The sequence below is a fragment of the Pygocentrus nattereri genome, chromosome 5 (genome assembly GCF_015220715.1).
Source record: "Pygocentrus nattereri isolate fPygNat1 chromosome 5, fPygNat1.pri, whole genome shotgun sequence".
Lineage (NCBI taxonomy): Eukaryota > Metazoa > Chordata > Actinopteri > Characiformes > Serrasalmidae > Pygocentrus > Pygocentrus nattereri.
Window position 1 is genome coordinate 15,967,275 of NC_051215.1, and position 13,624 is coordinate 15,980,898.

Consider the following 13,624-nt stretch of genomic DNA (forward strand, 5'->3'; position numbering starts at 1 on the left):
GTGCTAATACTGTGTTTAAAAACCTTGTAACCCTTTTTAAGATATTGTCAGCCAGGAAACCATGTAAAAATGAAACATCATGCTTGAGTTGAGTTAAATCATTTTTGAAGACTAATATACATTTTTTCTTTGGTTTGATGTGCAGAAATTATTTTTAAAACATGTTTTGAGATACAAATGGCACGCTTATGTGTTTTATTTATTTATTTTCTTTCCATTTTTTTAAAAAACATAGTGAATGTTTGTTTTTTTTTCTATCAAAGTCAAACATTCTCAGTGACTCATCATAAAGCTGCTTGACAAAACAGCAAGAGTACATAAAGCTGCTTCAAGAAAAAGGGACTACTTTAAAGAATTTAAAATAGATATTTGATTTCTTCACTCGATCCATTCTAAAAGGTGGAAAAAAGAAAAACTAAGGAAAACCTTGTATTACTAGCTGCATCCAAACATTTGAATAGTTCTTTTTACACACAAACATCAAAAGACCTGTTTATTGAATTATATAGAGCCAGCTGAGTGATTGAATATAATAATATTTATTTTCCATGTTAAATCCTGTAGTTTATATTGATAGGTGATAGTGATAGTGAGAGAGAGAGAGAGAGAGAGAGAGAGAGAGAGAGAGATAGTGAGAGTTACAGGCCTCTTTCAGTCAGTCACTGAGGACTGATAAATTGCCCTGGCCCTGGAATCTTAAAACACTGGTTATCTTTTGTTGGGGGGTATAGAGTGTGTGTATGAGGAGGTGTTTGTGTGTTAGGGATGAAAGAGTGCATCATTTTGTGTCTACACAAACATTTGGTATTGCTGTTTGACAACCTCACAAATAAATACTTTCACTCAATATAAAAAGCTTAACATTTACCATTAGCTGTTTACAGATTTCCTTTGTGAAATCTTGTGTTTTATTAACATTAGACATTCATACAGTAAACAAATGTAAGCTATGCCACATAACTGAGCACATTTTTGAGCATGTCCCTTAACTGTTTGTTTCCTTTAATAGCTTTAGTAGGATTCGTAAAGGACTGTTTCATCCTCACTAAACTTCTCCCTGCATGGAAAACCACAAGCTTCTACTTAATGCTCATAACTAAGGGACACAATGGAAACAATGATGCATCTTATATTTGTTTTGTTCCTTTCAAACTGATACACTCTTGATTATGACATAACATCTGGAAATTTTGTGATCCCAGTGTCTATTTAGACTTCATAATAATTTCCAGCTTTCATATAGGCCTATAATTTGTCCTGCCCTTGTTATGTCCACTCTCTGGTCGTTTGTCGCACTGTTTTGGTGTTGCCAAAGCCCCGTCGCTGCACTTGGTCCAAATGAACCCTGACTGGGCACATTTTACAAAAACAAGCCACTGAAACCATTCCAATTTGTTAAATGCTGATCAAACCATACTGTTGATCTGCATGGCTGCGGATTCACATGGGGCAGTTGCAGTGCTGATACTGGAATGATTGTCCAACCACGTCGACCACCCTCACCAACATCTAATCAAGGTGTGCCATTTCTCCTCTTCAACATGATCAAAACCACCGTGTGGAGAGCAATGAAATCAGTGGGGTGTGGTGAACCTCAATAGCTGCCTGCAGCCAGGCCACCCGTGAGAGGCCCTAACACGGGCAGACCTGTGGACCCTTTCGTCTGGCCAATAAACATGAAATCAACCTGACACCCACTCCTTAAATCAGCAAGCACCTGAAAGAGAGAAGGGGAGAGAGATACAAAAAGGGGAGAGAATTTGAGCTGCTCTTGTGTTTGTTAGAGATCCTCGCTAACACCAAACATCTTTTTGAAATAATTTTTATGTAAACTTCAAGGTGAAAATCTTAGATGCTAAATATTTGTGCTTTCCAATGCATATTTGTTTCAGTATATTACCTTGTTATTAGCAAAGCCCCAATATTAGCAATTAGTAATCAGTAGTAACTGAATAACATTGAGATTCCCTTCCTCATCATACATATGAGTGACCACTGAAAGCAATGAGTTGATTGCACTGCTAAATGTAGAGCTATAATAAATGTGAATTTTTATTTATTTATTTATTTTTTTTGCAGTTTTCCTAAACATGAAAGCTGATAGATGGGTAGATAGATGGACTGATGGATGGACAGATGGAAAGATAGCTGACACATAGATTTTCTAAATAAAAATAAGTACACAATTCTGTTCAGAGAGCACTGGAGAAAAACATTGGTTTGTGTAAAATTTTTATATTTTGTTTTGTATTGCTTTAGTTATTTTCCGGTGTGTTAAAGCAGCAAATAAATAGAATTTGTTCACTTACATTTAACAGGAAAATGTAATATTTAAGTCTGTTATCAGTAAAGGATGTATAATTTCATAAACCTCTGTGAGAGATGGATGGAGGGATGGACAGATGGATAGATTTTGCTCAGTTTCTCAGAATCAAGTGTCCTTGAAACAGGGGTCCTGCTAATGTCCAAGACTGAAGGTGAAGGCCCGTAATCTACTTGCTAAATCAAGCTGCACCATTATTAGAATGCCTTTGCTTGAGGTATTCACTGAGTTGACAAGTACATTAATTGCACAAACCCTGTACCTGCATTCATTGGCCATTTTTATCAGAAATACCTCCCATAATGGTGTACTTCGTAGGCATAAAATTACAGACTGTAGCCCATCTGTTGCTATGCTAGATGTTACAGTAGTGTAGGTGGAAATTAGTTTCTGTTGCTGTAGATAAACCGAAGGAGCAGTCTGAGTTTCAGAGTTCAGCTACAGGATTATCCACACAGGGTTTGTTTGGGGGAGCTTGTCTCACGCTCCATCAGCTCACATAACATGGTCTTAAGCCCTCGGTCCGACAGGGCTGAAATGGGATAACTGCATGTAACACCTGAAGCTCCACTGTAAACGCTCTCATGCCTGTGTGACCCACTGCAGTGTATTACTGGCTAACTCTGTTGACTGAATGTTTTGGTACTTGGATGAGAGAGAAAATTGAAACTCCCAGTACAAACAGCTTGTCCCGTGCCATTCTGGAAGTGAATGTGCAGTGTGTGTGGGGGGGGTGGGGGTGGGGGGGGTTCAACTGCATCACAGCTGTCCTACTGAAAGCCTCAAAGACACAGCCCAAGCACTGAGCAGCTGGGATTACACAAAATCATAATGCACTGCATGGGACAGAATCAGCAGATTCATTTTATTGTTCGATTTCCATGAGCACGAGGGCAATTCTTCCCTTCTTAGCAAACAATATGATCTTTATTCAAAATTAATCAGTGTGATGGTGTATTGATTAAGCTACCTTAAATAAACGTGCAGGACCTACCATTAATCATCCGAGGCAGCCATGTCTGTCCTTAAATATCCGATGTGTTTGATTTGGAAAGACGTGGGGTTTCTCTCATGGAAGCAGGGCAGAATTCTGACCATGACAGGGCACACAGATTGGAAACATATTCAACATGGCTGATGGTGGGGAGGGGTTCAGATGTATAAGTAGGGAAATTCTTCATGGAATACTCACGGAAATCTGAAAGAGAGAGAGAGAGAGAGAGCAACAGAGTGTGATGGTAGCCTCACGAGGGAGAGTAGATAGCTGTCATCGCTGTGGTTTAACACAGTCAGCCACAGACTGCTCCAGAAACTCTCCATTACTGCGCGTGATGGATGGCTTAGGAACCAGGCCCGAGAGGCCCCCGAGTGGTGGACGGACCTGAGCTGGCCATGGTATCACCGTTTCCATGGACGCACCCTGACATGCTTCTCATTAATGATACCTGAGATTGCATAGCTCCACTTTTGGTCTTTTCCACTGCCCTACAGCCATATCGGAAAACAATGCAAGACTCAAGTTGTTCCACTGTAGCCAAAGTATAGCTCTTGTACAATAAAGGCCACATCCTGTGTTTTTACTAAACCACTCTCCAGTACCTCATTGTATCTGTGACAAGCATTCACTGGATGTTTTGCATTATACCGCATGCCATATGAGGTTATTTTTACCGGCCATTGCCACAAACGCAAGGGCTGTGGTGTGTGTGTGCACAAGAACAGATGTTTTCATGAGAGAAAAACTGACTGGCCACATGTTTAATACAGGCAGAGAGAGAGAGAGATGAGAACTGTGGGCAGAGGTATTCAGGAATGCTCCAGCTAGGGCTCTCATCTCTTTGTGTGTAAATATTTCATGAATGGCTTTACAACTCAGAATAGACAACATGACGTCTGGTGATGTGCTTGCCTCTTAGTCCATTATAAAGAACTTAATATAAGACAGAAGAACAGGGGCATCTTTGCACCATTCAGGGCCACAAGGAGACTTTGGACCATCACTATGCTAAACCACATAGTAAAACCCAAATCTGGGGAATTCTCATATGAAGTTTGGTTACTGATTTCTACAAGTCTGTTACATCTAATTATTTAGATTTGTAGCACTGGATGCTGTTCAGTATGATAATCTCTTACCAAGCACTTTTTGTCCTACATTATGGCATTTCAGTCACTTTGTTATACCAACCTTAAGAAATCCACCCTTTTTGTGCTTTTTGAAGTTAGCTGCCTAATCTTATTGGGAAGAAGAACTTGGCATGGAAGCACTAATACATCATTGGCCATCTGACTACTGTCCTTATGGACAGCAGACTCCCCCCTCTGTCTTTGGGCAATAATGTAGGTGTCTTATGACTGGCGTCTCCTCTCTCTCCTCTTTGGGAGGAGAGAGCAGCATCTCAGAATCCAGACATCTAATATTTGGGCTGTGTTTTATCTGTGTGCCCCAACAGGTAAACAGATTTGGCTAATGGCTTATGCAGATTGAGCATGATTGTATATATTAATGAAATATATTATTCCTCCTGAATTATAATATAATATAATATAATATAATATAATATAATATAATATAATATAATATAATATAATATAATATATAATGCATACCAGTTTTATACAAATGTTTGTTGGAACAAAATCATAATTATATACAGATATGTGTATAAATATAGGCTAGTGATTACTGTAAACAGGGATATACAGTGCAGGTTTGGATCGCTGCTTTAGACTTTTTCTTGACTTAATATTTATTTATTTATTTATTTTTATCTGGAGCGTAAATACAGCGGCTTATGGAAAAGCCTACATGAGTGTTGGACTATAGTTTTGGTTCTACACCACGCTGCCCCAAAAGAATAAATAATTGTTTAATTCAAGAAAAGATGTTGAATTCAATTTAGGACAGCGAAGTTCAGCCACGCGGTCAGTTTCCTTCCTACATTTCTTTAATATTAAACTTAAAATCGCGACATTGTTGTTTTGCTAGTTTCACATAAATGCAGACTGACTTCGCTACATATTAATAAAACAATATTGCCTTTACCAAAACAAGTTTGGAAAGTATTACTATTTTCAGTCCTTTATACCCATGTATGATTTATTTCACTCAAACTGACCCGCAGTAGGTACAGTAATTAGTGAAGGTTTACGCTCTGAATAGTGAAGTGTCCGTGATCTTTATTCTGCCTGAATGCGTTCAGATCTCTCTCTCCCCATCCAGCCTCTCAGCCTGAATACACGAGTGAATGAGGTGATGAGTAAATGAAGAAATGAGTAAAAGAATAAACGAATGAAGGAGAGGATGAATAAATGAGGGAATGGGTTAAACGAATGATTGAAGGAAGGAATGAATAAATGAGGGAACGACCAAAAGAAAAAAACGAGTGAACGAGGGAAAAGAATGCATGAGAGAAGGAGAGAACAAATGAATGGGTGAATGGAGAAAATAATAAATAGTTGAAGGAGGGAATGAGTAAATGAGAGAATAAATGAGTGAAGGAGAGGATGAATCAATGAGAGAATGGATAAAAGAATGAACGAGTGAAGGAGAGAATAAACGAGGGAATGGGAAAAGAATGAATGATTAAAGGCAGGAATGAATAAATGAGTGAATGAGCACAAGAATAAACGAGTGTGGGAGCGGGTGAATAAATGAGTGTATGGGTAAAAGAATAAACGAATGAAGGAATGCATAAATAAATGAGCGAATAAGTAAAAGAACAAATGGGTGAAGGAGGGAATAAATGAGCGATATTAAGAAAGAATATTAAGAAAGAAACGATATTAACTTGTCTGAATGAAGTTCGGCTCAGTGTCGATCTGCCGCGTCTAAAAACGTTACATGTCAAACATCTTATTAATAATTCATATTACAATTGAATAAATGGTGGTGTCCAACTATAACCTACTGAGCTTAAGAACAACCCAGACTCTAAATCGTTATATTCTCCTCATTTGCCTTTATGATAGGACTCATTTTTAACGCACAATTCAAAATTCACGACAATAATAAATACAGTAATAGTCCATTCAACCTGCTGCCACTGTAGCTCTATTGTATTTTTCTTTAAGACTTTTTTTTCTGTAAGTTAGTCTTTTATTTCCACACTGCTTCTGTGTATCGTGCCAAATATAATCTTTAACTTATTTTTTACACAACTGATTTGATTGAAACAGCAAGCCAGTTTTTGGAATCTCCATTACATTAGCGAATATAAAAAATATATTAAGAAAACAATAAAATCATTTTCTACAGTTAGAAATATCGCTGCATATCATTATGAACATCGCAGTGTGGAAGATTACATTCAGTATCGCGATAATAAGAACATGTTATCGTTTTAACAATCATTAGACCGCGTACAGCCCCACTACTTTTGAGAGACTTCTTAGAAAACTCACGGCAGAGGTGTTCTGGGGTGTGTGGGTGTGGGTGTGTGTGTGTGTATGTGTGTGTGGTGTGGATTTATGCTCTCGTTTAAAGGTTTTTAACTGAGCAGGTCGCCCCTTGCTCTCCGGAATGAATGGGGTGTTGGGGGTCCAGATTCTACTTGGGGGGTCCGACCTTCTTCTCTGATTCAGAGCCTAGAAACACAGCTTAAACACTTCATAACGCCTATATAATGTTTCATATCCCTACCTTCCAGGCTTTAGCAATACCTGAGATGACGAACCCCGGCTTGGCAATGTTACACAAATACAAACAATAATAACACCTTTTTCAGGCTCATATTTAGCTCCTTCGATCAATAATCACCCGCGTGACTTCACACACTCAGAAAAAAAGATGCGAAACTCTCACTGGGGGAATACCCTCAAGAGTACATCTCAGTTCCCTTAGTCAGGGAACATCATTGAACCATAATTCATTGAAATTATATGTTCTAAGTTGTACTGACTCCACACACCCCGTCTCATCGCCAGGCTTTTTATTCTGTTGTTCTTCTTTAAAAAGTTAGATAAAACGTATTTAAGGTGCACAACTGGACCTTAAAACCACTGATGTACCTTTGAGGAAACATTTACATTGTTAGTGCTTTGCAGAAAGAAAAGTGTACATGCACAGAAAGTTTATTTCTTACCGCGTACAATTCTTTTTTTATTTGAATAGGAGCAAAATCAAAGTTCTTCTAAACATTTACAGCGTTCTTACCACACAAATACCGGAATACAGCAGGAATAAACTTTCACTGTGTGCCCATCAAGGCTACTGTTTGTATGATAATGCCAAAGCTAATCATCATCGTCATCATCATTGATTGTTTCACTTTAAATAGCAGGTTAATACAGTAATCTGTATACCTCATTCGTTTGCTAAAGCTGCGGGTCCTCATTTACAAACCGATTCTAAAATGTATATATAAAATACTCTGTAGAATCGGTTGGTGTCGTTATGTGAATAAAAGCTGGTGGCTTTTAAATACATTAACGCTGCAACAGTGAAAACAACACAAGCTGAGATTGTGCTGATGTGAACTACACTGGGGGACGTAAGCTAACATCATTAAAGGGAAACGTTTATACAGTGTAAGTGCGCCAGACAATGAAATCTACTCAAACTCTCTCAGAATACCCACTCTGCTAAAATACACCCAGCTTCCGAATAGAAAACAGACCCCGCTCCTTCGTTCTGTAAGTGGTTTGGGTACTCACCGTGGTTGCTTCTCTCCGCAGCGCCAGGGCGCACAAGTGCCTGCAGAGACTTTAGGAGGACGGTTTGGATGGAGAGAGGGAGGTTTTCTCTTTTCTCTTTTCTTTTTTTTTTCCCGCGAGAAACTCAATCTCTCATACAGTAGCGGCCTCCATCTGGGAACTGTCACAGCTGACAGCACCAACGGGGCACAAGGCCTGATCTTCCGGCGCTCAAAAAATGCTGCAGGCGCACATAAACGCGGGTGGTGTATGTTGGGTTGTCTCATTTTAGTGTGATATTCAAGCGCAGCGCACAGGACAGACGATGAAGCACCGGCGGTTCTGTTGTATCAGTGGGACAAACACACAGAAGGCGACTGGCAGGCAGTAATGGATGTGGCCTGACTACAAATAACTTCGCTCATGCTTTTAGGCGATGTGTGGTACGTCATCACTAAAATTAGATTAAGGTATTTACGGATGGTCTTGTCCGTGTCGTCGTTGTACCTCGAGATAAATGCGCTCCGGGTAAATGGTTTGTGGTTGTTGTCAATAACAAGAAGCCAAATGTTTCCGTTTCACATTCAGTGTTCTAAATCTAACGGACGCGCACTTCATTTAAAGGGAACACGGTCCTAGACTCGAGCTTCAGCTAAACTGAGCAAGATTTCATACGTAATGGACACCAGCTTCATTTATACCGAGCAACGTCTTAAACTGACAAAAGCGTAGTTTAAATGGACCAATATTACAAAGCTAACGAAGACTTCGTCTAAAGTGAGCAAAGTGAACAAAGTTCCAGATGTAACGGACACGAGCTTTGTTTAAACTAAGCAATCTTAAACTTCATTTAAATTAAACCGGTATAACAGAACTGAAGATTATTGGCTTCCTTTAAACTGAACAAGTTCTAAATGTAACGGACACGAACTTCATTTAAACCGAGCAATGCTCTACATCTAACGAGTATGAAGCCCCTTCAGACCGAGCACCGTTCCTAACTAAATGACACGTGCTTCATTTAAATTGAGAAATGCCCCAAAGCTAGCGGACACCGACTTAATGTAAAATCAACAGCGTTAAAAATGTAACTGTGACACGGGCTTCGTTCAAAATGAGCAACGTTTTAATTTAACTTAAGTAAAGATTTAATTAAAGTAAAGACATTAGCTTCATTCAAGCTGAACACGATCCGGAGTTACCTGTCTCCAGCTACATTTAACCTGAGAAAAGTTCCAACCAGACATCAGTTCTACTTTATAGCATCTTTGGCTGTACTGTAGTTAGCCAACCGAAGTGGTTATGATGTAAAGTTGTAGAATGGAGGAGCTGAGATTCAGATGGTGTGTAGAGTTGTTTGCCAAAGACTCCAATTGTTGAACCTGCTCACTCATACCAATACGGAGCAATACATGCCTGTAGTGTGGGTTAACAAGCGGCTAAAGCTGGATAGACAGCATCGCTTGATAGGCCTGTCCCCACAACGACAAACTTAGGTTGGTAATATATGCTAATGTGGAAGACGTTTCCATGTCACTACATTGATTGACCAGGTTGGTTAGTATTGCTCTTTTATTGTGTTTTTAGAATCAGAACGCTAAGGAATTGGAGCCAGAGGTGCGTTGGGGTACGTTTCCGCCGAAGTATGTCAGTCTGCCATAGCCTACTATTTATAGAATGTTTTAAATAGTTCCTCAGTAATATTGTGGGATGGTTAATGTGGGAAATGAAGTAATACATCACTGCCAACACAACGCTGTTCCCGCTTCTTTCTTTGGAGGAGCACTGGAACCAAACTAATGTCCTCCACCAAAAGGAACCCAGAGAGCTCTCTCTGATGGGAACACGCCCGATGGAAGAGGGGGTCCATGGACTTCATTTTAGAGAAAAAAAAAATATTATATGAAACAGTGAGGGCTTTTGAAATTGGTCAATTGCAGCATCACTCCACATCTCACATTTAGATTTTAGGGTGCTAAAACTTCAGTCCAAAATCATTTGGAAACAGTGGAAAAAGTTTAAATGCATCGCCCTTACTTGCCTCTATACCTCGACTAAACATCGAAGTAAACGCTAAATAAATGCCCCTGATCGTGAAATAAAGGAATGCAATAGAGCTGAATGGGATTAAGATAAAGACTGGCGTGTACTGACAACAAAGCGTAAGCCGGTTCTAATGCAAGTGGCCAGGTAAGACATGTTGAGATGTTTGCAGGTAGATTAGTAAGCAATCATAATACTCAACTACTGTCTCGGTAAAAACACGTTTGACTCCGCCCTGGCCTTCCCTCCTCTTCACTTCGAGTGCTGAGTTTGTTGAATAAATGAAGTTTTATAAGGCTATAATATAATGTAATATAATTACTTTATTAATAAACTTTATCCTGCAAACCACGTTTGTTTTATACATTTTAAGTTACACTTAAAATGTTATAGTGGTTGTTCTGTTGTGTAGTGGTTGTTAACTATTAGTATAGTGAAATATTAAATATGAACGTCGTTTATAAACGCACAATAATGTACATTGGACTGTCTAGTATTAAGGGTCAGAAACAGAGATTCTCATTCAGGTACGATAGGCCGAGCGACCACATTCGTTCTGACTGTGAAACCTCTTTGACATTGGCGATGAGATTTAGCCCCTTATTGGGTCATTTGCTTAAATTTCTTCGAAGTACGCATAATATCGCCCCCCCCCCTCCCTCCCTCCTCCAGCACAAACGTTATTAACCATAATGACTCAGGCTTACTGATAACTGCAATATAATTTTCAGCCGCAGTGTTCGACACGCAGATAAGATCTAAGTGATGCGGTATAAACTATAAGACATCAAATCTACACGAGCACCATGAACAACGAAGAAATGCCCACATTAAATCGGCATTGTTTTAATATTACTAATGCATTTCTCACATCCCCAACTGGTAAGCTACATTGTTAAAGCTCTGCCGGTCACTTTGGGCACACGGACTTCATCTGCTCTGCACATGTTAAGAAATAATCTGAGGTTGAAAGTTAAGATGCCTCTATATATATATGTGAGTCCTAAAAACTGAGCTCATGGAGGTCAGTCCAAACAACTGGTGGTGAACAGGTGTGTTGGTTTCGTGATGGGGACTGTGCTATAGAAATCATTATTATTAATATTATTATTAGAATTTATCTTAATCGGGCAATATGATAATGATATATCATTATATCATATATATCATTATCATATATATATTCACACTCCATGCCTGCCACAGTGCCATAGCACACCACTGTTTCCCAGCCCTGCTCTGCTCATGTACTTCGCACTTCAAGTTGCGGTGTTCTTTCTTTCTCCCACCCACTTCAGCATGTGAAGGACTCATGATTGAACTCATAAGTTCAGTTACAGCACGAAAGCACTAATATATTTAAGGCTGAGAAACACTGCATTATGTATTTCATACCACACATCATTCTGGAGCCTTCACGTTCATTGTGATTATGCAGACTTTTTCAAACACATAGTTCATCACAGTGACCCAGGCTTTCTAAAGCCCTTCTATTCACGTTTATGGTGTGGGCATGCAGCATGATGACGTCCAATTTATGCGCAGGATGGCTCCCTACCGTCTGATGTGACGTCAGCATGTCTGCAAAACTTCTCTGCAGACTGAAGGGGGAAAAAAAAGAGAGAGAGAAGAAATCCAAAAGTGGAGGAGGGACTTATGAACTAATCGTTTACAGATGTCTGTAATACCAGGAAAGAGATCTTATTTGGTCCACATGCTTTAAAATCTATCAGGACTCAGTAAGTGCGAGAGAGCTTTAACGTGGAGTTTAACACAATTGCGCAGAAAAGGCTGCCAAACTGCTCGAGCAGGTTATTGACTGGTAAATCATGCATTATGTAATTGAAGCAAATAACACGGGGTTATTTATGTATTACTTGCTTAAACGATTGACATTTGCGCGTCATTTGGGAAGATGTTAGAATTAAAACATTTACTGTTTTAAAAAAGTTGGCTTATTTTTCTGGGTTCTTCCTTAAAACTCCTGTTGTAGCTAAGATGCTCATTATGTGGGTGTATGTTTGTGTATTTAAAGTTTTATTTAGCTAAGGAAAAATGAATGCTGTTGTTGTTTCTTTCTAAAGCTAAAGTGAATAGTCATTTTTACAGTGCAGGCTAAACGTTCTCATTTTTACTCATGGTAGCTGTAGTAGTTTGATGAAGCAGCCTAGTGTGGGAATAAAGTAACTTTCATGCCCTCAGCACTGAGCCCCAGTTTCCCCTAAAGAAACATCGCAGTGTTAAGATCATCTTACTCAGAGGCAGCGCTTAGTGTGATCTTATGGCCGCGGTACATATAGGAAACTCACTCCTCCTTTATTTATATGGGGACTTTGCCCATGCTGGATACTTAAGGACTCTTTCTGAGCGTTTGTACTTGATTATTTCCAATTCTGAGGCCCTTGAAAGTTTGAGAGATTTATCTGACTCATTATTAGTTTGGTAACTTCTAAACCGTGCACATTGTAGTTGGCTCGAATATACAGACGACTGTAATTAATTTCTGACAATTTATGTAATTGCATCGTCAATTTTTCTGACATCTCTTCCATATTTTCCACATTTACTTTTCACTTCTGATAGTGCAAGTACACACTTCTTCAAAGGTTCATTAGTAAACATAATAGTTCTACAAAGAACCATGAACACTCAAAGAACAATTTGTATAAATGGTTCACTGTATGGTGAAATGGATCTTCAGATTGATGGGGAATGTGTTGTATATGGTTCCATAGGGAATCTTTTTAAAATGGTTCTATGTAGCAGCAAAAAGAGCTCTGTTGTTGTAACGGATTCAAGCTTGTAACAAAAACCTCATTTGGTACTAGAACCATTTCGTAAAAGTACCAAAGTCTTTACTTAAGAACCTTTGAATAACCCTCTTCTTAGGTGTGTATTTAATACTTTACTTCAAGTGGATTTGAGGTATCAGGCTTTCAAATATATTTGCCAGGGCGGTGTTCTACTTATTTCTGCTTTTCCCCTCGTGAAGGGTTGGGGTACTTTCTACAGCACTGTGTTTGCAGAGCCTCATGAAAGACGGGCCTATGTGTGCACTCCGCCATTGGGACTGAACTACACTGACAGCAGCAGGTCACCATCAGGTCAGACAATTATCTGTATCTTTAATCAAGAGCGAACAGACGCTTTAATTTTATCTCGGACGCCATCTTGACAGAGACAACAAATTATCTCAGACTATAATGATCAGCGCGCGCTCACAGTCTCGCAGAAGCAGACCGTACAGTATGATGAGGGAAGATCTAATGCGATCGGATGGGCTTTAAATCGTCTTCTTCTCTACACTGATGTGCTTGACTGTCAGGGTCTGCTTGCATGCCTTCACATGAATAATCTCTCCGGCCTGTGCGAGGAAGCGCCGCGAGTCCCTGTCTAGATCATACATTAAAATACATTAAAAATCAAAAGAAATTTGCAGCCTACAAATTCTACCAAAGATTATTGCAGAACAGTGGCTAGACAACATTAGAAATAGCTCGCAAAAGGAGAAGAAGATTTGAATAATTAAATTATTACATTACATTTCCGATCGTTTAGGGGCCTTTCACGCTCTCGTCACGCGTGAAATTGAAATTTCAGCGTTGTTTGGCTATATTGAATTTA

At 39.2% G+C, this 13,624-nt stretch overlaps 1 long non-coding RNA gene across 2 annotated transcripts; it reads right to left on the reverse strand.

Moving 5' to 3' along the window:
• Positions 1 to 520: 520 nt before the first annotated feature.
• On the reverse strand, positions 521 to 8,367 carry LOC108429601. 2 transcript variants are annotated; one of them, XR_001858021.2, is made up of 4 exons: positions 7,979 to 8,363; positions 3,516 to 3,521; positions 3,318 to 3,413; positions 521 to 1,717 (listed from the first exon to the last, which is right to left on the reverse strand). It is a non-coding gene; the product is annotated as an uncharacterized LOC108429601 (long non-coding RNA). The 2 variants fall into 2 exon arrangements; XR_005130315.1 differs by having other exon boundaries at positions 3,318 to 3,521; positions 7,979 to 8,367.
• Between the last annotated feature and the right edge of the window lie 5,257 nt (positions 8,368 to 13,624).